At 43.0% G+C, this 27625-nt stretch overlaps 1 protein-coding gene across 8 annotated transcripts in view; it reads left to right on the plus strand.

The window, feature by feature from the left end:
• MAGI1 (membrane associated guanylate kinase, WW and PDZ domain containing 1) overlaps window positions 1–27625 on the plus strand; it is a 692842-nt gene that overhangs the window by 1682 nt on the left and 663535 nt on the right. The gene's annotated exons all lie outside the window — the stretch shown is intronic.

Here is a 27625-nt window from a genome sequence, read left to right on the forward strand (position 1 = left end):
GATTCTTAGGGGATGGAAGGGCTGATTCTTGAGAAGGGAGTGGAAGCAAATTCCTCCCTCAGAAGTCAGTAGAGGCGATATGGCCTCTTACAGGATGCATTTGAGGGCTGCTGGTGGTGGTAGGTCTCTTAACATCTGTTTGATTCAGGCAAGGGGTTGTCCCTATGTCTGTCCAATGGAGAACGACTGTAGTCCTTTAAAGGATGCAAACACATGTCATGATGCAGGTTCTCCCAAAATGCAAGCACCAAAGGAGGTGGCAAAGTTGAATATGGTGAAAACTTCCCATATGTTTCCATAGGGACGGGAAGCAGCTGGAGGACTGTGTCAAAGGAGATGGCTGGGCCAGTCTGAGCTGGTCCTTTCTTGGAAACAGGCATGTCCCAGATGAAAGGGAGCCAGGGGGACAATGGGAATAGCCTGGCCTTTTGGTTGCTTTGGGAGCTGGAGGATGACACTTAACGATGGAAAGCAACTTCCATGGATAACTTCATTCTTTCCTTGGCTACCTCCTGTAAGAAGCCCTCCAGCATCTTGCCAGGGTGATCAAATTCTTCCTCCTCTGGGCTTCCTTACTGTGTATTTTGTGGTTTTTTTTACTTACTCTAATCTGTGAATTAGGACTTTGTTTCTTCATTTCTGTGAGAGAGAGACTGTGCCACATTCATTTCCTATCTCCCCAGACTTTGCTTGAGGTTCGTGCCTAACTACTACATGTCCCCATCCATAAACTGTTTTCTTGTGGGTATTACATAAGCGGACATGTACGTGGAAAGTACACTGAACCATGCTGGTACATAGAGCTCAATAAGGATTAGCTATTTATGTTTGAATCAAATTTGAGCAGTTACTTATATCAGAGACTGGCTAGCTTTTAATATCTGGAGCCTGGATTATGAATTTAATGTCAGTTACCTGGATTATTATGACTTGATAGAGCTATAGAGAAAATACTGTGTGACGGCATTTGATGAGAGCAGCTGCAGGTCTTGATTCATGGCCGTTTTGGAGAAAGGGTGGAGGAAGGCCAACAGGTGTACCTGCCATCTAGTAGGATGTCAAGTGGTGTCTAATGGGTCCCGAATAGGGGTTTGTTTGCAGGGGTTTGTTGCAAGATGCTGCTTCCTCCTTCCACCAGTTATCAAAGAGCTGGAAGACGTTATCCCAAGGCTCTCTTATCATGAAACTTAGGACAAGTTAGTGAGATAATCAAGTGGGTTTGAAATCGGATACCTCTGGGTTTGAAGGAAACTGTAACGTCTCCAAGTGTTAATTCCCTTCACCCAGTGTGCACAGAAATGTGCACAACAGGGGCAAGTATATGTGTCTTTGTGAATCTACTTTTGTTGGGGTAGAAAAGAGATGCTGATGAGAAAACTTAAATGGCTTGGAATCCACTATAGTGAAAACTACTGCTTCATGCACTAATTACGTGGACACAGGTGGATCTTCTGACAGCTTCATTGCCAGTAAAGATGGCCCTAGAAACCATTTCACCAATCTTTTGTTCCCTGTTTTATTTTGAGAATTGATTGAAATGGCATTGTTCTTACCATGCCTTCATTACTGTATATTTCGGTTTGTTTGTTTATTTATTTATTTTTAGAGACAGGACCTCACTCTTGCCCAGGCTGGAGTGCAGTGGCGTGATCCTAGCTCATTGCAGCCTCAGACTCCTGGGCTTGAGCGATACTCCTGCCTCAGTCTCCTGAATAGTTGAAACTACAGGCACATGCCACCATGCTCCACTTACTGTATCTTTCTTAATCCTATTGGGTAGGCTTCAATTTGGTATATGGTAAAGACAAATATTACTTTTGTGTTGTGTGCCCTCCGACTTAGCCACTACCAGGGACTTGGGCCATTCTGAGTTCTGTCTATATGGGAATGTCATGGTCTTCTTGTGGGAGTAGAATCTGCGTTTTCTGTTTAATGGCAGTTCTCTAGAAAGATCGTGGACCAAAATAGTCTGTAGCAAATGGTATTATATGAAACAGGACTGGACTGTGAAGGAATCAAACTAAATGGATCTACCAGGTTGGAGTTGGGTCATTTTAAATGGAGAAGATAGTCCTTTGTCACAAAATGTCTTTAAAAACTTATATGTCATGGTGTCTCAAGCCTGTAATCCCAGCACTTTGGGAGGCTGAGGCGAGATGATTGCCTGAGCCCTGGGGTTCGAGACCAGCCTGGGCAACTTGGTAAGACCTCGATTCTACAATAAATAAAAAAAATTAGCTGGGCATAGTGGTTCATGCCTGTAGTTCCAGCTACTTGGAAGGCTGAGGTGAAAGGATCACCAGAGCCCAGCAGGTGGAGGCTGCGGTGGCCATCAGCATGCCACTGCACTCTAACCTGGGTGACAGAGTGAGACTCTGACTCAAAAAAAAAAACAACTTATGTGTATAGGTTTTATATATATATATATATAATTATATGTATATTTGGGTATCATTTATCTTTAGTAAAATGAAGATCTTAATTATGAGGTCTCGCCTGCCCAGGCGGGTCTCGAACCCGCGGGTTCAGGCAATCCCCTCACCTCAGCCTCCCAAAGGTGTGGGATTACAGGCTGAGCCACCGAGCCTGGCTTAATTAAGTAATTTGATGAGTTTAGACAAATGTATGCACTCCTGTTATTGCTCAAATCAGGATACAGAATATTTTCATCACCCCAGAAATTTCCCTCATGTTTCTTTCCAGTTAATTCCCCCTACTTCTTGCAGAAGCAAAGACTGATTTCTTTTACTATAGATTAGCTTTGTCCTTAAACTTTATAAAAATGGAATGATGCAGTATGTACTCTTTTGTGTCTGGCTTTTTTCTTTTTTTTTTTGAGTTGGAGTCTCACTCTGTCGCCCAGACTGGAGTGCAGTAGCCGCTCCCGGCCACCGCAGCCTTGACCTTCTGGGCTCCGGCGATCCTTCCGCCTCAGCCTTCCAAGGAGCTGGAACTACAGGTGCGCGCTACCACACCCAGCTAGTTTTTTATTTATTGTAGAGATGAGGTCTCGCCAAGTTGCCCAGGCAGGTCTTGAACCCGTGGACTCAGGCAATCCACTCACCTCACCCTCCCAAAGGCACGGGATTACAGGCTGAGCCACCGAGCCTGGCTGTCTGGCTGTGTCTGGCTTTTTTCACTCAACCAAGTATTTTGGAGATTTCATGTCGCTGCTTGTATAATTTTTTTTTAATGTTTTGTAGTGTGCCATTGCATACACTTACCAGTTTGACTTTTTGCTTGTTAATGGACATTTGGACTGTTTACCAAATCGGTGTGTTGTATTTATAGCAGTTAGAAATATTTCAGTTGCTTCACATCTTTGTCAGTCTTTGATTTTATCTGTCTTTTGACTTTTAGCCATTCTAGTGTATGCGTGTGGGGAATGTAATTAAGGAAACTTAATATAGATGTAGCTAGTATTTATTAAAGTAGTTGCCTTAGAATATGCCAGGTGCCTGGCTAAGCTAATGCTTCGTGGGCGTTCTCTTTCTCAGTCCTTGCAACTGGACTCAGATGTCAAGCCGAGGTTTGGAGAGTTTGGGTGACTTTTCCTTTTTTTTTTGAGTTGGAGTCTCACTCTTGTCACCCAGGCTGAAGTGCAGTGGCATGCTCATGGCCACCGCAGCCTCTGCCAGCCGGACGCAGGCAATTCTTCTGCCTCAGCCTTCCAAGTAGCTGGGACCATAGGCATGCGCTACCACACTTGGCTGATTTTTTGATTTACTGTAGAGACAAGGTCTCACCATGTTGCTTAGGCTGGTCTCGAACCTCTGGACTCAGGTAATTCTCTCACCTCTGCTTCCCAAAGTGCTGGAATTATAGGCATGAGCCACTGCACCCAGCTTGGGTGACTTTTCCGAGGAGAATACAAGAAGTGGCAGAAGTAGATCTGGAACTCAGCTGTGTCTGATTCCAAAACCCATGCTCCTAATTCCTTGGACAGTAGGTCTCAAGGTGGGGTTCCCAGACCAGTAGCATTAGTATCACCTGGGAGCTGGTTAGAAATGCAAATTCCCGGATCTCCTCTCAGCCCTACTGATTCAGAAACTTTGGGGGGGTGGGTGGCATCCATGAGGGTGTTTTAAGGAGTCCTCAGGTGATTCTGATGCTTACTGGGTTTGGAGAACTACTTGCAAAATTGAGTGAGAAGAAGACATCAAACAAGGCAGGTGACCTTGTGGTTCTAGAGGAAGCTCTGCCAGCAAGTGCAGTCATCTCCGGTCAGTTACCCTGTTCGAGCCTAAATTCGTCATGCCAAAAATAAGTGGGTGTGCCTCTCCAGGTTCTTCGTACTGGTGAAATGCTGTGCTTCTGTGAATAACCCAGACTCCAACGATTTAAAATGGTATGATTGTAGTTTCCCAAACTGGTATATTATGGGTCATACTTACATATTTTTATAGGTGAATTTTGTGGTTTTTCAAATAACCCAAGAACGGAAGCTATCTCTTAACTTTTTTTTTTTTTGACAGAATGGAGACAATAAATAAGACACAATTTACTATCAGACCTCACCATAATGAGGAAATTGTGACCACATACGGTTGAATATAGCTCTTTGTGTGGTTTTGGGGTTTTGTTTTGATGTGTATTTTGATCAGTTGGAATATAACAACAGCTCTGTCACAAAATAATTCTGTTGTCATTTTAAGACACAGTGCCTTGTCATTCTTGGTTTCTTGGTTTCCCATGAATCTCTGGGTTTGCTTCCTCCCCCCCCCCGGGGGGGGGGGCAAAGCTCATAAGATTGTCTCTTTTTTTTAGTGTCTCTTCAGAAGGACATTCTTTGATTCCTTGATTTCTTCAGTGATCTCTTTCTGGTATTCTGCTAAATGATTAACAGCTGGCTGTAATGAAGTAGACCTTGATTTGTGCCATTACTGGAGTTGGGAAGAGTGCATATAATTGGTTCTCCCAAGCCAAGTGCCTTCAGCACACCACTGACTGCATGTAAGATAATGCCCTGAGTCAAGTGCCATCCCCTCACCCTGTTTGGTGCCTTCATAGCCTCGACACAATCTCCTGTTATCTTCTGTTTCTTCTTTATTGTCCCAATTACCTCCCTCTCTAGTGGAAGTTTCATGAAAACAAGAAGGTTATCTCTCAGCTGGGCGCAGTGGCCCATGCCTGTAATCCTAACATTTTGGGAGGCCAAGGCAAGAGGATTGCTTGAGCCCAGGGGTTTGAGATCAGCCTGGGCAACTTGGTGAGACTTTGTCTCTACAATAAATAAAAACATTAGCTGGGTGTGGTGGTGTGCGCCTGTAGTTCCGGTTACTTGAGAGGTTGAGGCAGAAGGATCACCTGAGCCAGGAGGTGGAGGCTGTGGTAGCCTTGAGTGTGCCACTGCACTCTAGCCTGGGCAACAGAGTAAGACTTTGAGTCTTGTTTACCCCCTTTATTTTCCAGTACATAAAATAATACCCAACAAATAACAGGTGCTCAATAAGATTTGTTGGATGTGTTAATGAATTTTTCCATTGTTTGAGAAGATAAGTGCGACTAGGCCACTGGTAATGTTTCCTTTTTCCTTACTCATCTTTTCCTTCTTTTTTTTTTTTGAGTTGGAGTCTCACTCTGTCACTCAGATTGGAGTGCAGTGGCCACTCCTGGCCACCGCAGCCTCGATCTGCTGGGCTCCGGCGATCCTTCCGCCTCAGCCTTCCAAGTAGCTGGAACTACAGGCGTGCACTACCATGCCCAGCCAATTTTTTATTTATTGTAGAGATGAGGTCTCGCCAAGTTGCCCTGGTGGGTCTCGAACTCACAGGCTCAGACAGTCCACTCACCTCAGCCTCCCAAAGGCATGGGATTACAGGCTGAGCCACCGAGCCCGGCTCATCTTTTCCTTCTTATTTAGGATCCTAATGCCTTCACTTTCTCATTATCTTCTTTCAGTGAGCTGACTCTGTCTAATAATTTATACTGGGCTATAAATGACTGACAAGGATTAATGAATTATATTCAAGTATTTCTGCCTGTTGACTCTAACTGAAGTTTAACAAGTGAGTCTGTAAAATTTCAGATGTTGAGCTGGCAGAATGAGGAGGGATTTTTCTGTTGTTGTGGGACCTGCTCTGTGTCAGCATCCCTAAGATGACACTCTGCCTCCATTTTCTTGCAGCCTTGTCCCTGTGTACCATTTCTTTGACCAACAGCAAATCAGGTCTTTGCGACAGAAAAGCCCAATTTGAGTCCCCGCTCTCACACGCATATTCTCTCTCTTAAATTGTGCTTTGTGTTTATGTCCTTTTTTTTTTTTTTTTTAACTTAAACTTTCAAAAATCAATCTGTTTTTGTTCTTGGTGCCAAAAGACCACTCTCAGATATTTTTACACTGTGGAACACTCCACAGCTTTTGGAAAACATAAAGCAAGGACAGACAACCCAACTTGTCTATTGTTTCCAGTGACCACCCTTGCCATTGGCTGTGCAGTTTAAAAATAGATTAACTTGACCTTCTGAGGCGATGGCATACAGTTGGCTCACTGCATTCATTGGCATTCATCACCCAGCTAGTTTTGGATGGCAGAATTGATGATATCCACCAAGGGGAATTAAGTGGTTTATAAGAGAAAACATTCTGACATCTCCTCACCACAAGGGTTTACATGAAGGATGTTGCTTTATAAACGGTGGTTATTTAATGCAAAACACCACTCTCTGATGTGAGTGGCCCTTTCCTTGAGTTTGTATATATGTGTAACAGGATATACTGATTTTGTGTACAGTGAGAATAAAGGTTGTCAGATTCGTCAAGGGCTGACATTCACGTCCTAAAAAAGTAGGTTACTGCATGCCTGCTTGTCTTTTTGCAGCTCATATGTGAGATCTATAACCTTGAAAGATCCCCAGTAAACACGGGAGCTTTGCTGTACTGCACCCCCATGGATGTCTGCATCGGTGTTGTCTTTCTTAAGAATTCATTTTGTTGTTTCCCCAACTGAACCCCATGAAGGTCAAGGACGGGCCTATCACATTGACTTTGCTTTACAGTAAAGTGTCCTTTGGAGGGTCTAATGTGTTCTGGATGTCAAGTTTTCTGAAGGCATGTAGCAAAATTAGAAATGTAATTTGAATTATGTCTTTTATGATTAGTCACCTTTTTAATAGCTTGATTATTGAATAATGGAATGATCCATTATTTATTATCATTTCCATAGTCCTGTCTCAGAGTGAAAGCTAAAGTCCTTACCATGACCCCCAAGGCCTGCTCTGTGGACATTCTTTCTCTCTCCCTGTCATGGCCTGCTAGTTCCCACCTAAACTTCTGACAAGCTTGTTCCTTCATGAACCTCGAGTCTTCAAATGTCACCTTCCCAGTGAGGCCTCCTCAAAGTACATTGTTGAAAACTGTAACCCACTGCCACTTGTCATTGCCTGCTTCCTTTCCCTGCTTTGTTTTATTCCTAGTGTGTAGATCATGTCACCATAAGTGAGTTCCTTATTTTGCCTCTACCTCTAAACTATACAATCTGGCTGATTCGGTGGCTCAGCCTGTAATCCCAGCGCTTTGGGAGACCGAGGTGAGTGGATTGCCTGAGCACGCAGGTTTGAGACCCACTCGGACAACTTGGCGAGCCCTCATCTCTACAATAAATCAGAAATCAGCCGGGCGTGGTAGTGCGTGCCTATAGTTCTAGCTACTTGGTAGGCTGAGGCGGAAGGATCTTCGGAGCCCAGCAGGTCAAGGCTGCGGTGGCCAGGAGAGGCCACTGTACTCAAGTCTGGGTGATGGAGTGAGACTCCAACTGAAACAAAACAAAACAAAACAAAAAAGCAACAACAAAACTATACAATCTGACAGGGCAGGACTGTTCCTCCTTCGTATTCTCAGTACCAGGAACAGTGCCTGGTGCAGAGTAGTTGTTGAAGTATTTGTTAAGTGTCCACTGTCAAATTTCAAACTAGAATAAATTCTCTCCTGAGCTCAGCTGCCTCTGAAAATTCTGATATGAGGGAGCACCCTCATCCCAAAACTGAAATTATCTTTTGGAGGGTGGGCTCTTTGTAGTTGATCAAATAGTCAACCAAAGTTTTTATCTGGAAGTTTGGAGAAGGTTGTGTCACGATTTGCGGAAGAAATGTCCTGAGTTGTGGCAAATAGGTGACTGGTTCTTCCACCATGACAATGCACCTCCCCACAGTGTGCTGAGTGTTCAGCAGTTTTTGACCAAAAATGGTGTGACCCCTTGCTCCACTCTTCTCATTTACCTGATCTCTTCCTGAGTGACTTTTTCTTGAGTTTCCCTGGATGAAAAAAGTCCTCAAAGGAAACATTTTGTCAATGTGGAAGAGGTGAAACAAAAAACAGCAGATGTACTAAAAGTCATCACAACTGACGAGTTCAAAAGCTGTTTTGAGCATTGGAAAAAGTGTCTTGATAGGTATATTGCATCAAACGGAGAGTACTTTGAAGGTGACTGCAGTTTAAACATACAAGAATAAATACAAAATTTTACATAAATTCTGTTTTTGGGGTCCCTCCATATATGTGGAAATCTGAAACTTGGCAAGAGTTTGACATTTACAGTCTGTAGCTGGGGCTAACTAGAGTTTAGCTGATTGACCCAGGAATGTTCTTGAAGACAGCATTACTGGTCTGCTTCAGCTGATCTTAATATTACAGATTTGTGGTCGTGGAGTTACAGTTTTTTTTTCTTTTTTGAGTTGGAGTCTCACTCTGTTACCCAGGCTAGAGTGCAGTGGCATGCTCACCGCCACCCCAGTGTTGACCTGCTGGGCTCAGGCAATCCTTCTGCCTCAGCCTTCCAAGTAGCCTGAACTACAGGTGTGCACTACCGTGCCCGGCTAATTTTTTGATTTATTGTAGAGATGAGATCTCGCCAAGGTGCCTGGGCTGTTCTTGAATGCGTGGACTCAGGCACTCCCAAAGTGCTGGGATTACAGACTTGAATCACTGCACCTGGTCTCGGTTTTTTTATTTTTTTCTTTCTTGAGATGTCCAGTAAGTAAATTTATAGCATTTATAAGTCTAATTTTCATAAGGTCTCTTGATTTAAAATACTTTTTTTTTTTTTTTGAGTTGGAGTCTCACTCGGTCGCCCAGACTGGAGTGCAGTGGCTGCTCCCGGCCACCGCAGCCTCGACCTGCTGGGCTCCGGCGATCCTTCCACCTCAGCCTTCCGAGTAGGTGGAATTACAGGCATGCGCTACCATGCCCGGCTGATTTTTTAATTTATTGTAGAGATGAGGTCTCGCTGCCCAGGCAGGTCTCGAACCCACGGGCTCAGGCAAACCACTCACCTCAGCCTCCCAAAGGTGCGGGATTACAGGCTGAGCCACCGAGCCCGGCGGTCTCGGTTTTTAATAATGTACTCAGAGGAGAAAGGTGGCGTTTGAGGAGGACTTGAAGTTCATGAGGCAGCAAGTCTGTTGGATATTTATTAGAGACTGGGTCCTTGATCTTGTGTCGTGGAGGGGGAGAGGACAACCCATTCAAGTCTCCTTGGAGTCAGAGGTAAGGTCACATTTAACTAATGTTTCCAGTCTTTGTTCCCTGCATGGTAGAGGTCCTTAACTTTAAGAATAATTGAGTGTCTTGATTTCAGGGGTTACTTGGATTTGGGAAGGGGCAGTAACAAGAGTTACCAGATGTTTGATCTAAACGGGAGAGTTGAGGCTACTTGAGTTGCTTTGAGGATCTGGTGGAGTTGGAAATTTGTGCACAGCATCCTTTATTTAGCCAAGTTATTGACCCCAGTTTACTTTTAATCTTGTCTGCCCCCCACTTGTTTTAGGTCAGATCCATGGACGCAGATTCATAAGGATTTGAATGCACGTGGCTTATTGGGAGGGGCTCTCAGGAAGCACCAACAGGGGAAGGGGGACCATCCAGTCTAGAAGGCCAATAGAGGTGCTTTAAAGGGCAGGTTACCATTTTAGGAGGTAGGGGATAATTATAGGTTTAAGGTAGCCCTGTGCTGAATATGTCAGGGAACTTTGCAAACTCACTCTCAAACAGACTGTGAGAGGTTCTTCTGGATATGTGTATAGACTTTTTCTGTTACCATCTCTGGTGTCATGAGAATGAGTTATATAAGAGAATTATATTCTCATGGCTAAGGTATCAACCCCATCGTTATTGCAGACAGAGGCTTTTGTGTGTGCCTTTAATGGACCATGGTTATGTTTCCTGCAATAAGGCTAATCTTTTAGTCCGTTATGAGACAAGACTCAAGTCTCTCTTTATGGGCAGTGGCATGATGGTGCAATTAAAAGGTGATTATGTCCTGATTATAAACCATGTTTCAAAATTATTGCTATATATGGTGTTAGCAGGACTGTAGTAGTGCTCATAAAATAACACACAAATATCAATTTGTTGAGGTGTCATAGATTCAAATTTTGAACTTAGGCTGGCTGGGTTTAGAAGGCAGGCTATTGCATTTACTAGCTAGGTGACCTAGGGCAAGATACTTCACATTTTTGAGTCATGATTTCTCCCTCTGAAAATGGGGACAATAATGATGCCTACTTTCTAAGGTTGATAGAAAAATAGGATAGGGAGATATAAGCAAACCACATGGCACAGAGCCTGGCACATAGTGCTCAGTAAACATTGGTCTCTGTTATTGTTTGAATGTTCTTTGTTTGAAAGCACTTGGGAGAGAAGAAGGAATCTCTTGAGAGATGGAAATTTTGGTACACAGTTCTCCAGAGAGCTTTTCAAGAGTAGAAAAAAAGTGCTGGTTTTTCTGCATGCTTCAGATGCTGTCTTTTTAAAAGGCTGAGAGTGGATTAGTTCAGACAAGTAGGAAGGAAGCCTCTGGACCTCACAGTGTGTTGGTGGAGGTCTGAGCTGCCTGACAGTATCCCACATTGTCACTAGTGATGAATTGATTCTAATGATGGTCCTCAGGTCCTGGGTCATGGTAGCGTGGCAGGAGGGAGAGTTCTCTAGTGTCCCAGGCAGGCCATTACTAGCAAATGATGATCCTTGAGAATGTGACTATGGTCCTCTGACCTTCCTGGTACCATGTCTGGGCTCCCATATCAGGAATGGTTGGAGAAGCAGTGAGGCCTAGTGTTTATGAGGGCTTGGAGTCAGACTGCTTAGGTTCAAATCCAGGTTCTGCCACTTCTCAACTGAGAGAATATGGGCAGATTAACCTACCAGGACATCAGTTCTCCCAGTTAAAAATGAGAATAATACCTATGTTGTAGAGTGTTTGTGAGGATTAAATGAGATAATGCATGTAAAACATGTAGTACTCTAGTTGGCTTGTAGGTAGTGGTCTCTGAAATACTTACATAACAGGAGCTATGATATTTTCATTTGGGAGATAGGAACACATCAACGAGTTCCTCTAAATCAGTGGGTCTCAACTGGGGGCAGTTTTGCCCCCAAGGGGACATTTGGCGAAGCCTGGAGACAATTTTGATTCTTAAGGATGTTATGTTTTTGATTCTTAAGGATGGGGATGCTGTTGGCATCTGGAGAGTAGAGACCAGGGATGCTGCTGAACACCCCACAATATACTGCATACCCTTCACAATAGAAGAGTTGTTCAGGCCCAAATGTCAGTAAGACAGAGTTTGAGAAAGCCTGCCTGCACTAAAGGTATGACTTGATGGTTGAGACTGGGAATCTGAATTAGGGATGGTAGATTAATACAACAATTACTGATTCATCCTCTGACATGTCACTGAGACCAAAATTAAGGTTTTTCTTGGGTAGAAGATCTTATTCTCATTTTAGTCATAAGAAAATTAGCTTGAGAGGTAAGTTATCATGGTACCCAGACAACTTACACAGCTGATATTCAAACTCAGATCTACCTGGTTCCAAAGATCTTACCCTAGGTCCATGTTAGAAATGTCTTGACCCCATAACCTGGAGCCTCCATGTTCTTCCTTATACTTTGGGGGTCAATGTGGATGTACCTGTTTTAGGCTGGACCTATTGCTGCCAGAGCCAGCACAACATGGCTGGTGACGCGTAGAAGATAGTCCTAGGAATAAAAAAATGGATTTCCATGTTGTCTACTGACCAAAAAAGCAGTGGGCTACTACATATTTTCAAGCAATTCTGCTTAATTGCCACCATCTTCTGTTCACCCAGATGTATATCACCAACACTGTTGATGCCTTGCTCTTCTATTCTCCATCCATATTTTGCATACACATCTTTGTTTCAAGAGTCACAGTAGTGTCTTGTAATTGTAGATTTTCCTGTCTTTCGTACTGGATTATGTGTTTCTTGATTTTTGTTTTATGGATCTTTGTAATCTCTGCCCTCTGTGGTACTCAGGAATATCTGTTGAATTGAATTCTTTTTGAGGGTAACGAGTGGGCATAATTAAAAAAAAAGTCTTGCCTAAGATCTTGTTGGCTAGAAAATCCGTGTCTTATTTTTAAGGCATATTAAATATACTTAGCCATATGTCTGACTTTTCTGTGATTTAAGATGGTTGTCTGCCAATTGTTGTAGCATTTTGAACTATAGAGAAAATATTGCATTAATTGTGTGGAAGGTCTTAGAAGGCCTTTATTCTGGCCAGATGTGTGCAGCGATTGAGCCTGTTGCTTATGTAACGTGGTCATGCAAGGTACCACCACCTTGGCCTGATTTAAATAGAGTCAGTGTCTTACCACCTGCATTCTTGGCCAAGCGTTAGAATTTACATCTGATAGGGAGAGCATGTTCATTTCCTCCTCCAGCTATCAGCCTGTTTAAGTCTGTGTGACTTGGTTAAGAATTTAAAACTCAAGATCAGGTTGTTAAAAAATAACTTTCTCTGGTGTTGGAGCATGTGAGTGTGTGTGTTTATAAAAATCATAGGCATCTACATTTTGGTTTCTAATCTTTTAAAATAGTATTGTGACCTTGTATGATTATCCATCACTGTGCAAAGCTGGTCTGTGCTTTCACAGCTTATGTGTTTTCTTGGTGAAATTTAAATTTTTTTCTCATTTAAACAATGTATACAATACAGAAGGATGTTAATATGGAAGGAAATGTGTCCACATTGCCTGTAATCCCACCCCAGAGAAGTATATGTTAACACTGTGTTTTTATTCAGACACACACACACACACACACACACACACACACACACACGCATATATTTGTTGATTTAGGGAGTCTTTCTTATGAAAATATGACTGTACAGTACATGCCGTTTTGTAGAGATTTTTCTTTGTGCATAACAATATATCATGGACTTTTTTTATACTACATATAGATCAGGTTTAGTCTTTCAGTGACTGCAAAATCTATTTTTGGTTGCCTTATAATATATTAAACCATGCTTTGGGAATGAACATTTAAATTATTTTCAGTTCCTTATTTTGTACAACATATTGATGAGTGTCCTCATGCATTCATTTTAGTGAATATTGTCAGACGTTTTCTTTGGATTGATGGCTAGAAGTAAAGCTGTTGGCTCATGTGAATTGTGTCTCTTATTTATATCTGCCATCTTGTTACCCCCAGAGAACATATCATCAGCTTATATCCCATTACATATATATGAGAGTCCTGTAATTCTTCGTTTATCTCACTTGTAAAGATAATACCTACTATTGGAATTGTTTATTTATAGTAATCAGTACAGATGCAAATACTGTGCAGGTATTTTAAAGGACATTAGCGAGTGGTAGGGACCTGAGATAAACTGAAAGGGCTTACCTTGTTCAAAGGGAAAAGTTGCCATTCTGCTTTGGCCTATGTTTGCTATGTAGGAACATTGGACTGCTGTTGCTAGATCTTTCAAGTTTTCAGAGAACCCAGAAACTTGGATTATTTTGGATGACCTTTGTTAGTTTTAAAATGCTGGTTTAAAATTCTTTAAAAAATCATGGGTGAACTAAACAAAAACACATCTGGGAACCATATTTGGTTCTCATGCGACAAACTTGTAACCTTTTGTTTCTGTGTTTGTCCCTTCTACTTGGTGTCTGTCACACTTCATCCTTTCAAGAGCGGTAATTGAATTGCTCATGTCTGTATCCTCAGGGCCCAGGATAGTGACCAACTCACAAAAAATATCAAGAAATGTGTGTTGAAATAAGTAGTATGGCCGGGCTCGGTGGCCCTGTCTGTAATCCCGTGCCTTTGGGAGGCTGAGGTGAGTGGATTGCCTGAGCCCGTGGGTTCGAGACCTGCCTGGGCAACTTGGCGAGACCTACAATAAATCAAAAATTAGCTGGGCGTGGTAGCGCGCACCTATAGTTCCAGCTACTCGGAAGGCTGAGGCAGAAGGATCGCCGGAGCCCAGCAGGTCGAGGCTGCGGTGGCCGGGAGCGGCCACTGCACTCCAGTCTCGGGGCTGTGGTGGCCAGGAGCGGCCACTGCACTCCAGTCTGGGCGACAGAGTGAGACTCCAACTCAGAAACAAAAACAAAAACAAACAAAAAACAACAACAAAAAAGAAATAAGTAGTATGTTCTGGCAGTGGTCTGGTTTGGCACTGTAGTCCTTATAGGTTTATTTGAGGCTCAGCTGATGACAGTTCCCCAATTCTAGTTATGAAGAGCTGGGGAGAGGATATATTTTGACAGCTGATCATAATTCTTGGAATATTTTGTCTCAGGGCCCTGATCTGCTGAGTCTTAGAGCTGGGTGCAAAATCACATCTTGAGATTGATGTTCATATGAATATGAATTCCCAGTGTAGGAATAGATTCTTTCTCTGCTCTGAAGTGATTTTATTGTGAAATGTGTGGTCTTAGAAATAAAAGAATAAATGAACTTCATGTCTACCACTTAGGTTTTAGAGACGGAAGGAAAGTTTCTAATAACTTGTTTGGAGATTCTACAGATAAATCAGGGCTCTAATCTTTACCCCAAGAGTGAACTCTGTCAGAACATGGTTAACCTCTAAGACCGGTAGGCATCTGTTTTTCAATGCCATCATTACATGGTAGAATTTTGTTTTTTGAAAACCAGTGCAGCCCTTTTTGCTTTCCTGCCTGCATAATGGATAGTTCTGCATTGCATAATTCATGCCAGGTACCAGATTTGCTGCACTTGGATGAGGAAAGGGACTCGGGTAATTCAGATTAGAAGTTTAGTCAGTGCCCCTTTTTAAATCAAGGAGCTAAGCAAGAAAGGGCCTCTATGAAATTAAAACTATTATTGTTGTCAGCAAAAGTCCAGTGGAATTAAAATTTTGCTGGATTTGGTTTTGGATGGTGCCTGTTCTCCTTCCCCCCTCCATTCCCATGTCAGAGTGGAATATTCCAATAGGCTGTCTAGGAATTCAAATTTTAGAGAGGATATTCTATATGTAATCCAGAACTTCAGATGTGAGACACGACTAAGGAAAGTTTTAAAGTTTAGACCATGGCATGCTCTGATCTACTTCCTTCTTTATGATTTGGGGTACCCAGAAGTCCTCCAGCTTGGTGTGGAACTTGGCTTCTGTCTGCTACTATAAAATGCTTGAGAAATAAGATGTAGCACAAAAAGCTTACATTCCATGATGTTTTAGACTGGGTGATCCCTGATAAGATTTCTGGACTTTGGCCTTTGTTAAAGAGAAGAGTCTCGTCATGCCACAGCACAAACTCACAGTTAAGCACCTCACAGTGGATATGAAAACTGTTTTATTTCAGCTAAGATTAGCAGAGGTTCCTAGCTGACCCTGAGCGCACCCTAGGTGCATGTGTGTTTGACAACCCTTATTGCTATATACCACTGAGGAATCATGATTGTTGATTATATGGCATTATAGTGGCAGTAAGTGACTGAGTCAGTGTGATTTCATGCCTAAATTGCTGACACATGGCCACAAATTGGGTCAGTTTTGGATTTTGAATCTTGAATTTAGGCAAAGATGGGGAAAAACAATCAGCCACAAAATTTATTTCGCCTAAAGAACATCAGATGACTATTGTTTCTGATACCTGTATCCAAGCATATGTCCTGGGCTTCTGCCTGTTTGAATCTTAGATCCCATTTATTGATTCAATACATTTATTTTTCTTTTTAAATTAAAAAAAAAAATTCTTGAAAGCACAAAGTGCTACCTCAATATTGATATAATATGTATATCATAATTTATAAGAGGAAAATCAGAGGCATAGGACAAATTAATGTAGTTGTTGCCTATTTATGTTTATTTTTATTTTTGGGGTGCAGTGGCATGATCATGGCTCACTGCAACTTTGACCTCCTAGGCTTAGGCGATCCTTCTGCCTCAGCCTTCTGAGTAGCTGGGACTACAGACACATGCCACCACTTCCAGCTAATTTTTAAATTTGTTTTCTTGCTATGTTGTCCAGGCTGGTCTCAAACTTCTGGGCTCAAGTAATCTTCTCACCTTTGCCTCCCAAAGTATTGGGAGCCACTGAACCTGGCCTGCTGTTGCCTATTTATGTCTCTTAATTGTGAGAAAATACTGCCATACAGAAGAAAGGTGCTGGCTTTCTTGAGCATTGTGAGTCTGTTTTTGTTATTTTAGTTAAAAAATGTAAGCTCGAGATCTTCTCTGAAATAAATGATTTCAAAGAAAGAGAATGATGAGAAGAAGCCAATAATGAGAATATGATAGCTGGTTGTAAGTAATGGAGGCTTTTTGGGTGGAAGGAGCCTATCCATGGGGTTTAATAAAACATAGTGAGTCACCCTGTTGCTGCAACTCCTGCCGAGGTAAGAGAGACATTCGGGAAAAGACATGCGGGGGAAATTTGTGGTCTTGTGCACCTGTTACCAGGTACTTATAGTCTCCTGATGGCTGCTAACAGATTGCAGGCAGAGCTGCCTGAAGAAAATGATCAACTTTGGAAACAGTGGCCCACAAATTGGATTTGGGTGAATGGAAAGCACATCAGAATTACCGGGGAGAGTTTTGAAGTTATGGCCACCTGGAGGTGGCTTCATTAGTGAGTCTGACTCATCTCCCTGCTCAGCACAGTCCTGATACCCCAACTCCCAAGAATGTTCCACCGAACAGCCACTAATTTTGAATCAGCCAGGGTGTTTTATAAATATGGAATTACTAGACCTCAGTCCAGACTTATGGGATCAGAATCCTGGGGGTGTGAGCCCTGTGAATCCATAATATTTGAAGAACTTCTGGTTGATTGTGGAAAGTCTAAAGTTTGAAGCTTCAGGCTCTAAAATACCTTTTGGATTTCAGTTTCCTGATAAGTGATGGTAAGAGACCCCATGGTACACTTGAATGAACACTGATTTGGGGAGGTGGTCAAGAATAGAAAGACAAATTGAGTTATTTTTGTCTGCTTGTTCTTCCGGGGGCAGTTGCTAGGTGTGTGCATATGTGTATGCTGAAGGTCATTTCCTTGCTTCAGAGTCCTAGCATCAGTCTGGTAATTTAGAGGGACCTTTTCCTTTGTAGCTCACTGGCCTTTTTAAAACAGAAAGGCAGCATTGACCAGTGGATCTTTCTGTGATGATGGAATGAATATTCTTTATCTGTGCTATCCAATATTTTATCCACTAGTCATGTGTCAACTGTGCACCTGAAATATGGCTAGTGTGGCTGAGGTACTGAATTTTAAATTTTATTTACATATGATTAACTTAAACGGAAATCTAAGTAGCCACATGTGGCTAGTATCTACCATATTGAATGGTGTGGAATACAGTGCCACTACTAATATTGAGGACAGTCACAGATCTTTGATGTCACATCCAGCTGCTCCAAGACAAAGTTGGAGAGATGCTTTGGGTTGATGCTTCTTGAATTTGGAAGCTTGGGATAGATTTTGTTTTAGTGTCCTTTGGCCTTTTTTTAAAATCAATGCATTTGCCAATGATAGTTTTTGTAAAGAAGTTCAGTGTGAGGCAGTTTGCTGATTCTCCCAAATGAATTATATGGGACCATTATGCTCCACGAGGCTGTTGACTGCTCTGTCTATAGCACCTGATATAATGGGTGGTTGAAAACGATTTCAACTTGAGTATTTTATGCAGCAAGAGAAACTCTGAGTTACTCTGAGGTTGTGTAGTTAAACTGTGTGTCACTTGATGCTTTTGGTTACAATTTTAAAAACTCACCTCAAATGGTTTAGACAACAAAGGAGATCAACTGATACGTGTAACTAAGAATTTCAGAAGGATAGAACTTCAGGTAGGATTCTATCAGGTGTGGGTCCAGTTCTCTGTGATTTGCTTCAGAGATGTCAGTAGTCCATATGGTGCCCACACTCACTATCTATGAGGGTACAACTTAAATGTCTGTAATGGGCAGGCTTGATTCTCTCAGTGCTGCTCTCTTCACTGTCCTGCTTTGAGTGTCAAGATGGCTTTTCTGATTTGCAAGTGAGTAAGCATGGCAAAGGGGGTGACACACCTTGTGATCCAAAGCTAGGGAGAAAGAGGCCTAGAAGAATGTTGTGTGTTGTGTGCTGAATGCCTTAGTTCTGCAATCCCTAAACCAATCATTGAGGCTTGTGCATATCAGGGCCTACTCACAGTGAGGGGTGGGGTCAGTCCTCATCTAGGCTTTGTGACCATTGCACAGGGAGGAAAACTTGGTTCCCTGAGGAACAGGTAGTTTACTAAGAAGGGAGAAGCCATGGAATAGGTGTAGCCAGCTGATTCCTATTTCTGACACCTACCTCCAATGTGATAGTGGATTTAGAGGGGGGTCAAATTGGACAGATGCATGGGAAATTTAATTGTAATGGAGCATAGATGAGGCAAGAGTGGACTCCTTGGATATGAGTTTTAACCTGATGGGTTAAAAATGTGAACAGCTCTCTTTTTTTTAAGATTAGAAAATACAGTTTATTTAGAAAGTAAATTAGAGAGAGGATTCACTTAGGAAAACATGGCGTCAGCCATAGCTCAAAGAACTGTTAGCCAGACCATCACTTATGCGGTGGCCAGAACACATGGCTAGACCATCACTTAGCAAGGCAATGGCCTTTTTTTTTTTTTTTTTTTTATTCCGAGTCTCACTCTGTCACCCAGGTTGGAGGTTGACCTGCTGGGCTCAGGCGATCCTTTTGCCTCAGCCTTCCAAGTAGCTGGAACTACAGGCACATGCCACCATACCCAGCTAATTTTTAGTTTATTGTAGAGATGAGGTTTTGCCATGTTGCTCAGGCTGGTCTTGATCACCCCGGCTCAGGCAGTCCTCTCACCTAGGCTTCCCAAAGTGCTGGGATTATAGAAACAGTTACCATTTATTAACTCTTTGTTACCTTAGCTCTTGTCAAACTCTTTACAGATGATATCTTATTTTTCTTTGCAACAACTTTTCAAGTCGATATTATTTTACTCATTTTAGTGCCAAAGAAACTTAAGTCTTAGAAAGGTGAAGTAATTTGCTTCTGTTTAACAATTTTAATCTGGTTCTAACTCCAGAGCCCATGTTGTTAAATAGTATTCAAGGCTAGTGGTTTTCAACTGGGAGTGATTTTGCCTTCCCAGGGAATATTTGGCAATGTCTGAAGGTAGTTTTGGTTGTTACAACTGGGAAGTGCTTCTGGAATATGGTGGGTAGAGCCAAGGGTGCTGCTAAACATCCTACAATGCACTGGACCCTCCCCTCACAAGATTTATCTGGCTCAACCTGACAGTAGCACCAAGATTGAAAGACCTTGCTCTCTAGTTCTCATAGAAGCCCCCTCAAGTCACCATCTCCTCAGCTCACTTTACTTTCTCCTTAACTCCATCACCATCTGAAGGTAGCCTGCTCGCTTGTTCTCTAACCCAAGGAGTTTGATTACTTGAGGGCAGGAACCTGATGCATACATTCTACTCTTCTGGCTAGATAGTGCCAGCAGGTGAGCAGCATAATCATTTGTGGAATGAATGAGTGAATGAGCCAAGCAAAACGGTTGCCTTTCTGGGATGGGTAGGTACTTTCAGATGTAGATATGGCTCAGGGAAGACATGAGAATTACCCAGAAGCTTTGAACAGTGCTGGGGAACTATGGAGACACGCTGTGAATTCCCAAAGGGAAGGGTGAGGGGTGAGCTGACAAGTTCTCATTCTGCTGGCAAAGCTGGACAAGCAATGACTCGAGAAAGGAGAAAGGGAGGTAAGTAGCTGGGACCAACCCACGTTGTGCTGAGTGAGGTGAGAGACTGAGCTCAGGTGGCTGATTAAGACCCTAAGTACTCAGAATGCAGGAGGTGTCAAGAGGGGCACCAGCCCGTCTGTGGCCACCAGAGGTTGTAGCAATCATACCTGGAACCTGGGCTACGAGGAACAGTGATCCACGTGAGGCAAGGTAGCTTAGTGGATAGCGTGGGCTGCTCTGGTTTTAATTCCGGCCACACCCCTTGAGTTTGAGTGACCTTGAGCACTTTGCTTAACTTCTCTGTGCCTTAGTTTCTTAATCTATAAAAATAGATAACAATGCCTGGCTCCCTGTGTCTGGCTAGAGGCCACATACGTCAGTATAGAGTTTTGGAATCCCAGGGTTTAAATCCTGGCTCTGAATACCTTGGCTGGAAGATGGAGAGGGGTATGTTATCTTTTGGGGGAAGAGAGCATGGCTAAATGCTGATAGCTGGGCATCCAGTCTTTGGAGGAAAATAGTCCGCTCTTGAGTGGTGGTATCAGGAATTTACAAATGGGAAAATACACAGGGGCTGCTCCTGTGTGTATGTGTTGGGGGTGGTAGTGGTTAAATGTACTTATTCCAGGCTTCTAAAAAGAAACAACAGCATTTAATGTGTACACACACACACATATCCACCCACCAAAGTATTCTACCTACCTTTGTCTCAAGGTTGTGTGTGTGTGTGAGTGTATAAAGTACAACCAACAATAATTTCACATCCCATTTCTCTTCAAGATCAAAGGAGGAAAAATAAATGAATCCACGATAAAGCAATTTACAGATATTAGACTCTCAGAGAAAAGACATTTGCTTTTCTTTTGTCATGTTGTTCTCGGCGTTGTCATTGTTTGACTGCTCTAGTGGCTTTCTCATCCCTTCTCGTGTGTCTAACAGTCTTTCTCTCCTTTCAAAGTTGGGAAGGCTTCCAGCTCTCACCTGCCCACTTGTCCTATCACCTGCCTGTCGGGCTTCACGTGTGAGAGTGAAAACTGAGGCGAGGAGAGCCATACGGATGATGACAGCAATAGCAGAGCTTGATTTAGAACCTCTCAGCTGAGGGCCACACGTGCACGGTCCTTCATCCTCAGCACGAGCTGTGAAGTGTGTGTACCAGCTCCCCAGTGTAGATGTCAGAACACTGAACCTGGAGAAGCTGTGACTTATCTGAGGCTTCCCAGCTGATTAAGTTAAAGTGATGGGTTTCTTCCAGCTTGGTGCTCACTGGGATGTGCATTATTGCTTGGTGGCTGGGTCCGCTTCAGGCTGAGCTGTGCCAATTGTGTGAATTCAGGGTAGGTGACCTCCTGGGATCTGGCTTGGGGAAAGCTGGGCACCCTTCCTTTCCTATATCCTCCATGGGGAGGGAGACATCTGTGCCTCAGTGGTGGTTTTGTGGCAAGCCTGGCTAATGGCAGCACCAATCTTCTCTGTTTCTCTGTCTGTGGCCACACCCTGCACATGTCTAGACACAGGTGCCTGCGTTTCTAGGACTCACTAACACGCTTTTTCTGATTGGGGTTCCAGGCACTGGAACTTGCATTTTGCAAACATAGCAAGGTTCTGTTCAACTCTATTAAAGTTGTGGCAAAACGCACATACCATAAAGTTGACCATTTAAAGTGTGCAGTTTAGTGGATTAAGTATACTCATGTTATTGTGCAATTATCACTACCCTTCATCTCCAGAACTTTTCATCTTCCTCTGATGTACCCATTAACAACTCTTTCTGTCCCTATGAATTTGGCTCTAAGTACTTCATCTTAAGTGAAATATTCAGTACTTATTCTTTTGTGCTATCTCACTCAGCATAGTGTCTTTTTTGTTTTGTTTTGTTGTTGTTGTTTTTTTTTTTTTGAGTTGGAGTCTCACTCTGTCGCCCAGACTGGAGTGCAGTGGCCACTCCCGGCCACCGCAGCCTCGACCTGCTGGGCTCCGGCGATCCTCCCGCCTCAGCCTTCCATGAAGCTGGAACTGCAGGTGCGCACTACCACACCTGGCTAATTTTTTGATTTATTGTAGAGATGAGGTCTCACCTGCCCAGGCAGGTCTCGAACCCGTGGGCTCAGCAATCCACTCACCTCAGCCTCCCAAAGGTGCGGGATTACAGGCAGCATAGTGTCCTCAAGGTTCACTTGGTGCAGCATGAGTCAGAAACTCCTTCCTTCTTCAGGCTGAATAATATTCCCTGCTGTCTCTACATCACATTTTGCTCCATTTGTCTGGCGATGGACATTGGGTTGCTTCTACCTTTTTCTGTTTGACTTCTGTCCTCCTACTCCCTTCAGAAGCAGGTATAGTTAGATTTTCTTGATGTCTTGGCCTTCTTTCTTCTGCTTTTCTTCCTTTCTCAGCTTTGCCTGACTTTTCCAGTTCTCTCTGGAGCACCACTTACCTAATGTCTCCAGCTCTGAAGCTGGGGAACATATTGCCAGGACAGAGTTTTGCCAGCAACGTTTCCTGATCATTTCTTTGCAGAGGGTTTGCATCTTGGTCATCTGGTTTTCAGTCTCACTGTCAGCTTTACCCCAGTCACATTTCCACCTTCTGGGTTAGAGGCTGTATGCTCAGTAGTTATGTGCACAGGATTTGAATTTTGTGTCGTCTGAGTTGAAATCTGGCTCCATTGCTTCCTTACTCTGTGACCTTGGGTACCTGATTTCATCTCCAGGAAATAGCAGTAATAAGAGCACATACCTTGATTGATTGCTAAAAGGATTAAGTGAAATGATACAGTGAACTCTCAGCATGGAACACAGAGCAAAGGCAACACTGAATGATAGTTATTATCATATTAGGTTTGTCAGTTTTCCTCCTTTGAATCTGATAACTTGATTTTAGGCTTGTGGAGGCGCTGAATTGACTGCGTAATTGACTCAAAACACTTCTGTTTAACACTCTGAGTTTTTATCTTCTTTCCTGGCACCGCCACCTCCTCTTAGATTTTATGGAGCTGGGTTTGTTGGACCCAATTATGTGGAGCATATTTGATAGAAACACATTCTAAGTATACTGTCTTTATGTCCTTGTGTTATTTCCCTTAGAGTCTTGAAGTCTGAATTTAGTTACCACTCTTTAGGAAGTTACAAATGATTATAGAGCAATCAAACGATCCCTGAATCTTCAGTGTTCTAGAATGATTGATATAAAGATAGAAGGATAGAAAATGCAAATAGACATTTTCCAATAAACTTTATGCAAGGGTAGTTTCTTTGGTTAGTTTTTCTTTCTATTGATCTAGTGTGAATAGGATAAAAATTAAGCCACATTTATTGTACATTTATTGCTTATAGATTTTTGGTATTTTTTAAAATCTCATTTAATTGTTATTTAAGATAATAACTGCAGAATATCTAGCATTTACGTAACCCTTACTGTGTGCTGTGCTTTGCAGAATGCTCTTTATTAGCTCATTTCCTTCTCAGTCAGCTCTATGAAGTGTAAGCTTAGAATCATTCCCACTTTAGGGAGGAGGAAACTGAGGCTCAGAGGAGTTAAGATATTTTCGGCTGCTGCTTTAATGGCGGGCAAAGCTGGGAAACAAAACAAGTTCTTAGCTCCAGTTTGGGAGGTGGTTGGTTGGGTTCACAGTTATTGATGAGGAAATGGAAGATTGCAGGGCTTGCAGGACTTTTCTAGGGTCAGCAGAGCTAGAGATTTCCTTCTAGGTCTCTGATACATTTTTTTTTTTTTTTTTTTAGTTGAAGTCATACTGTTGCCCTGCTGGAGTGCAGTGGTACATTCACAGCCACCACAACCTTGACCTGCTGGGTTCAGGTGTTCCTTCTGCCTCAGCCTTCCAAGTAGCTGGAACCACAGGCATGCGCTACCATGCCTGGCTGGTTTTATTTTATTTTATTTTATTTTATTTTTTTGAGCCGGAGTCTCACTCTGTCGCCCAGACTGGAGTGCAGTGGCCGCTCCTGGTCACCGCAGTCTCGACCTGCTGGGCTCCGGCAATACTTCCACCTCAGCTTTCCAAGTAGCTGGAACTACAGGTGCGCGCTACCACACCCGGCTAATTTTTTGATTTATTGTATAGATGAGGTCTCGCCAAGTTGCCCAAGTGGGTCATGAACCCGCAGGCTCATGCAATCCACTCACCTCAGCCTCCCAAAGTGCTGGGATTACAGGCTGAGCCACTGAGCCCGGCTTGTTTTTTGTTTTAAATTATAGAGACAATATGAGGTCTTGCCATGTTGCTGAGGCTCGAAACTCTGAGCTCAGGTAATCATCTCGCCACCACCTCCCAAAGTGCTGGGATTACAGGCATTCTGATACATCCTGAATTGATTTCAATTTACTACAGCTATCTTAATTTATCCTTTAGTACATGTGTACTGTATCTTTCCATTTACAGTTTTCCAAATCGAGCAAGACCACCAATGTTTGATAGAGGCATTTAGGGGAGGCCATGCAAATGGTTCAGTAGGCCAGCATGGCTACTGTGAGTAAATCATTGTACTTAACTGACTGTTCCTTTTTACTTGTGCTCTTCTAAGTGAGCTGGAACATGCTGTGTGATAATGCCTGTGCCTCAGTTTTTTCATGTGAAGATAAAGTAGGGTACCATATTTAGAGATGTGAAGACAAGCTGTGGGAATTCAGTGAATTGTTACTTGTGTATCTACTGAGGCTGAGGTACTAACCAGGGCTGTGCTGGCCGAGGATTTGCAGTCATTCACTGTGGGGCTAGAAGTTACTGATATGGTGGTCATGCGAAGGCTCACCTTTAATTGTTCTGAAAACTGTCATAATGCCCAGTCATGCTTTGTGTCTTGGAGTGAGTGAGCATACTGCACTAGGGCTGCATGAATATACTTTGGACTTGAAGGCCACAATGGGAGGTCAGGTCCAGGGCCCACTTGACTGGAAGAGGAGCGTGCTGAGCCTTGTCTGGAAGCCATAGCATCCTCCCTGGACTCTCGTGCTCATTTATTTTAAATTATTTTTATCAATAGAGAAAAGATCTGGTGGGGGTGGTGAGTAAGATATAGGGATGGCTGAGTTGTGAATGCTTTAAGCAGTTGGTTTTTCCCCTTGAGATTTAGACGCAGATGCTTGCATCTTCCATGACTAACATCTCCTTTCTCATCAGGGATCCAGGCAGTGCAGCTTGTGCTTCATGAACATAGCAAAGTTCTTTTTGACTTTTTATTTTTTTGAGTTGGAGTCTTTCTCTGTCACCCAGGCTGAAGTGCACTGGCACGCTTACACAGCCACCACAGCCTTGACCTACTGGGCTCAGGCGATCCTACCTCCTCAGCCTTCTAAGTAGCTGGAACTATAGATGCAGGCTACCATGCCTGGCTAATTTTTTTTTTGTGATTTATTGTAGAGACGAGCTCTCACTAAGTTGCCCAGGCTGGTCTTGAACCCCTGAGTTCAGGCAGTCCTCTCACCTAGGGCCTCCCAAAGTGTTGGGACTACAGGCTGAGCCGCTGCACTCGGGCTTTTTTGGACTTAGAAAAAATGGTGGCAAAATATACATGACATAAAACTGAACATTATAGCCATTTAACCATTCCTCCAGCTCCACAGATACAGAAGCATCTATATGTTCGTGCAAGAGTTTGTATGTGGGTAGGACTAGGAGTTGACCACTCTGCTCTATCTAATGTGATATTTGATGAAATGTGGGGTGATGACTAGATCAGAGTCTGGAGTCAGGCAGAGTCTGAATCCTCTATTCACCTCTGGCCTTGGGTGATATTTATAACTTCTTTATTACTTATTTATTTTTTGAGCCGGAGTCTCACTTTGTCACCCAGGCTGGAGTACAGTGGCACGATCATGACTCTGCAGCCTCCTGGACTCACCTCCCAAGTGGTTGGGACTATAGGCGTGTGCCACTACACCCAGCTAATTGTTTTTTGATTTTTTTTTTTTTTTGTAGGGACGAGGTTTCACTATGTTGCCTAGGCTGGTCTTAAACTCCTGAGCTCAAGCAGTCCTCTGCCTCAGCTTCCCAAAGTGCTGGTATTACAGGCATGAGTTGCTGCTCATGGCCTTTATAATCTCTCTAAGCTTTAGTTTTCTTATCTGTGAAGTATCTACTTCAGAATTGTTTATGCAAATTTAAAAAAAAATTTTTTTTTTTTTTGAGTCGGAGTCTCACTCTGTCGCCCAGACTGGAGTGCAGTGGCACACTCACAGCCACCCCAGTGACGACCTGCTGGGCTCCAGCGATCCTTCCGCCTAAACCTTCCAAGTGGTGGGAACTACAGGAGCATGCTACCACACCTGGCTAATTTTTAAAATTTATTGTTTAGATGAAGTCTTGCCTGGTTGCCCAGCCTGGTCTGGAAACTGCAGGCTCAGGCAATCCACTCGCCTCGGCCTCCCAAAGTGCTGGGATTACAGGCTGAGCCACTGAGCCCGACCTGTTTATACAAATTAAATGAAATAATGCATGAGATGTATTCATTAGAATACTTAGTACCTGGTAAGCACTCAGTTATAATATCAACTGCTGTTTAATTGCAGTAAGTCTCCTACATATGAATCTTCAAGTTGCAAACCTTCAAAGATGCGAACGTGTGTTCACGTGTTCAGTTATGATAGTTCGCATGTCTTGTGTACGTTGTTACATGTGTGTATCCTCTACAAGTGGTTGTACTTTTGTGTATTTTACTGTACTATTTCTTATATATTATTTGTGTGAAAAGTATTATATACCTATTATACTTCACAGTACTATATAGCTAATTGTGTTAGTTGGATACCTAGGCTAACTTTGTTGGACTTACAAATTGGAATTTGGAATGCACTCTTGGAGTAGAACTTGTTTATGTGTAGAAGACTTACTGTATTTGATTCAGTGAGCAACAGTGATTAACAGCTCTGATCAGCGTACATGTATATTGTGATATCTAGCAAATTAGCATGCTAGATTCCATAGGACTCACAGTTGAACAAAACATGCCTTCAAGGGATCAGTCTTGTTATTAAACAGCAGTCAATTCTGTTGCTAGCATTTCTTGTTCTGTTGTTATGGGTCAAATGCTTTCTGCACATTTGCTCGTCTAATTTTAGAATAAACCTTGAAGTAGGTACTATTTAAAATCTCTGTTTCATAGATATGGAAACTAAGGTCTGGAGGTTAGAACAAGTGATTTGGCCTGAGTAAGTGGTAGAGCTGGGAGCCCACCCTAGGTCTCTGTGACTCTGTGCCTGTGTGTAGACACATCTCCAAGTGCCCATAGTTTAGAGTAGACTGTAGACTTTGATTGGTATCATGGGACTGTGTAAGGGTGGGGATTAAATAGAGCTGGAGGCATTCCCAGTAGGAAAAGATGATGTAAAGATGGTTTGTTGTAAGGGTCAGAACTATCCTTACAGAGGAGCTAGTATTTGTCGTTAGTGGGATCTTTATAGAGAGGGGGTGGAATGTTATTCTTTTTTTTGAGTAGCAGTCTCATAGTCTTGCCCAAGCTGTAGTGCAGGTGGCACACTTATGGCCACTGCAGCCTCTACCTGCTGGGCTCGGGCAATCCTTCCACCTCAGCCTTCCAAGTAGCCGCAACCACAGGCATGTGCCACCACACTCGACTGATTTTTTTTTTGAGTTGGAGTCTCACTCTGTCGCCCATACTGGAGTGCAGTGGCCACTTCC

Source organism: Carlito syrichta, unplaced genomic scaffold (genome assembly GCF_000164805.1).
Source record: "Carlito syrichta isolate Samal-C Ts95f unplaced genomic scaffold, Tarsius_syrichta-2.0.1 Scaffold315490, whole genome shotgun sequence".
In the NCBI taxonomy this organism is placed as follows: domain Eukaryota; kingdom Metazoa; phylum Chordata; class Mammalia; order Primates; family Tarsiidae; genus Carlito; species Carlito syrichta.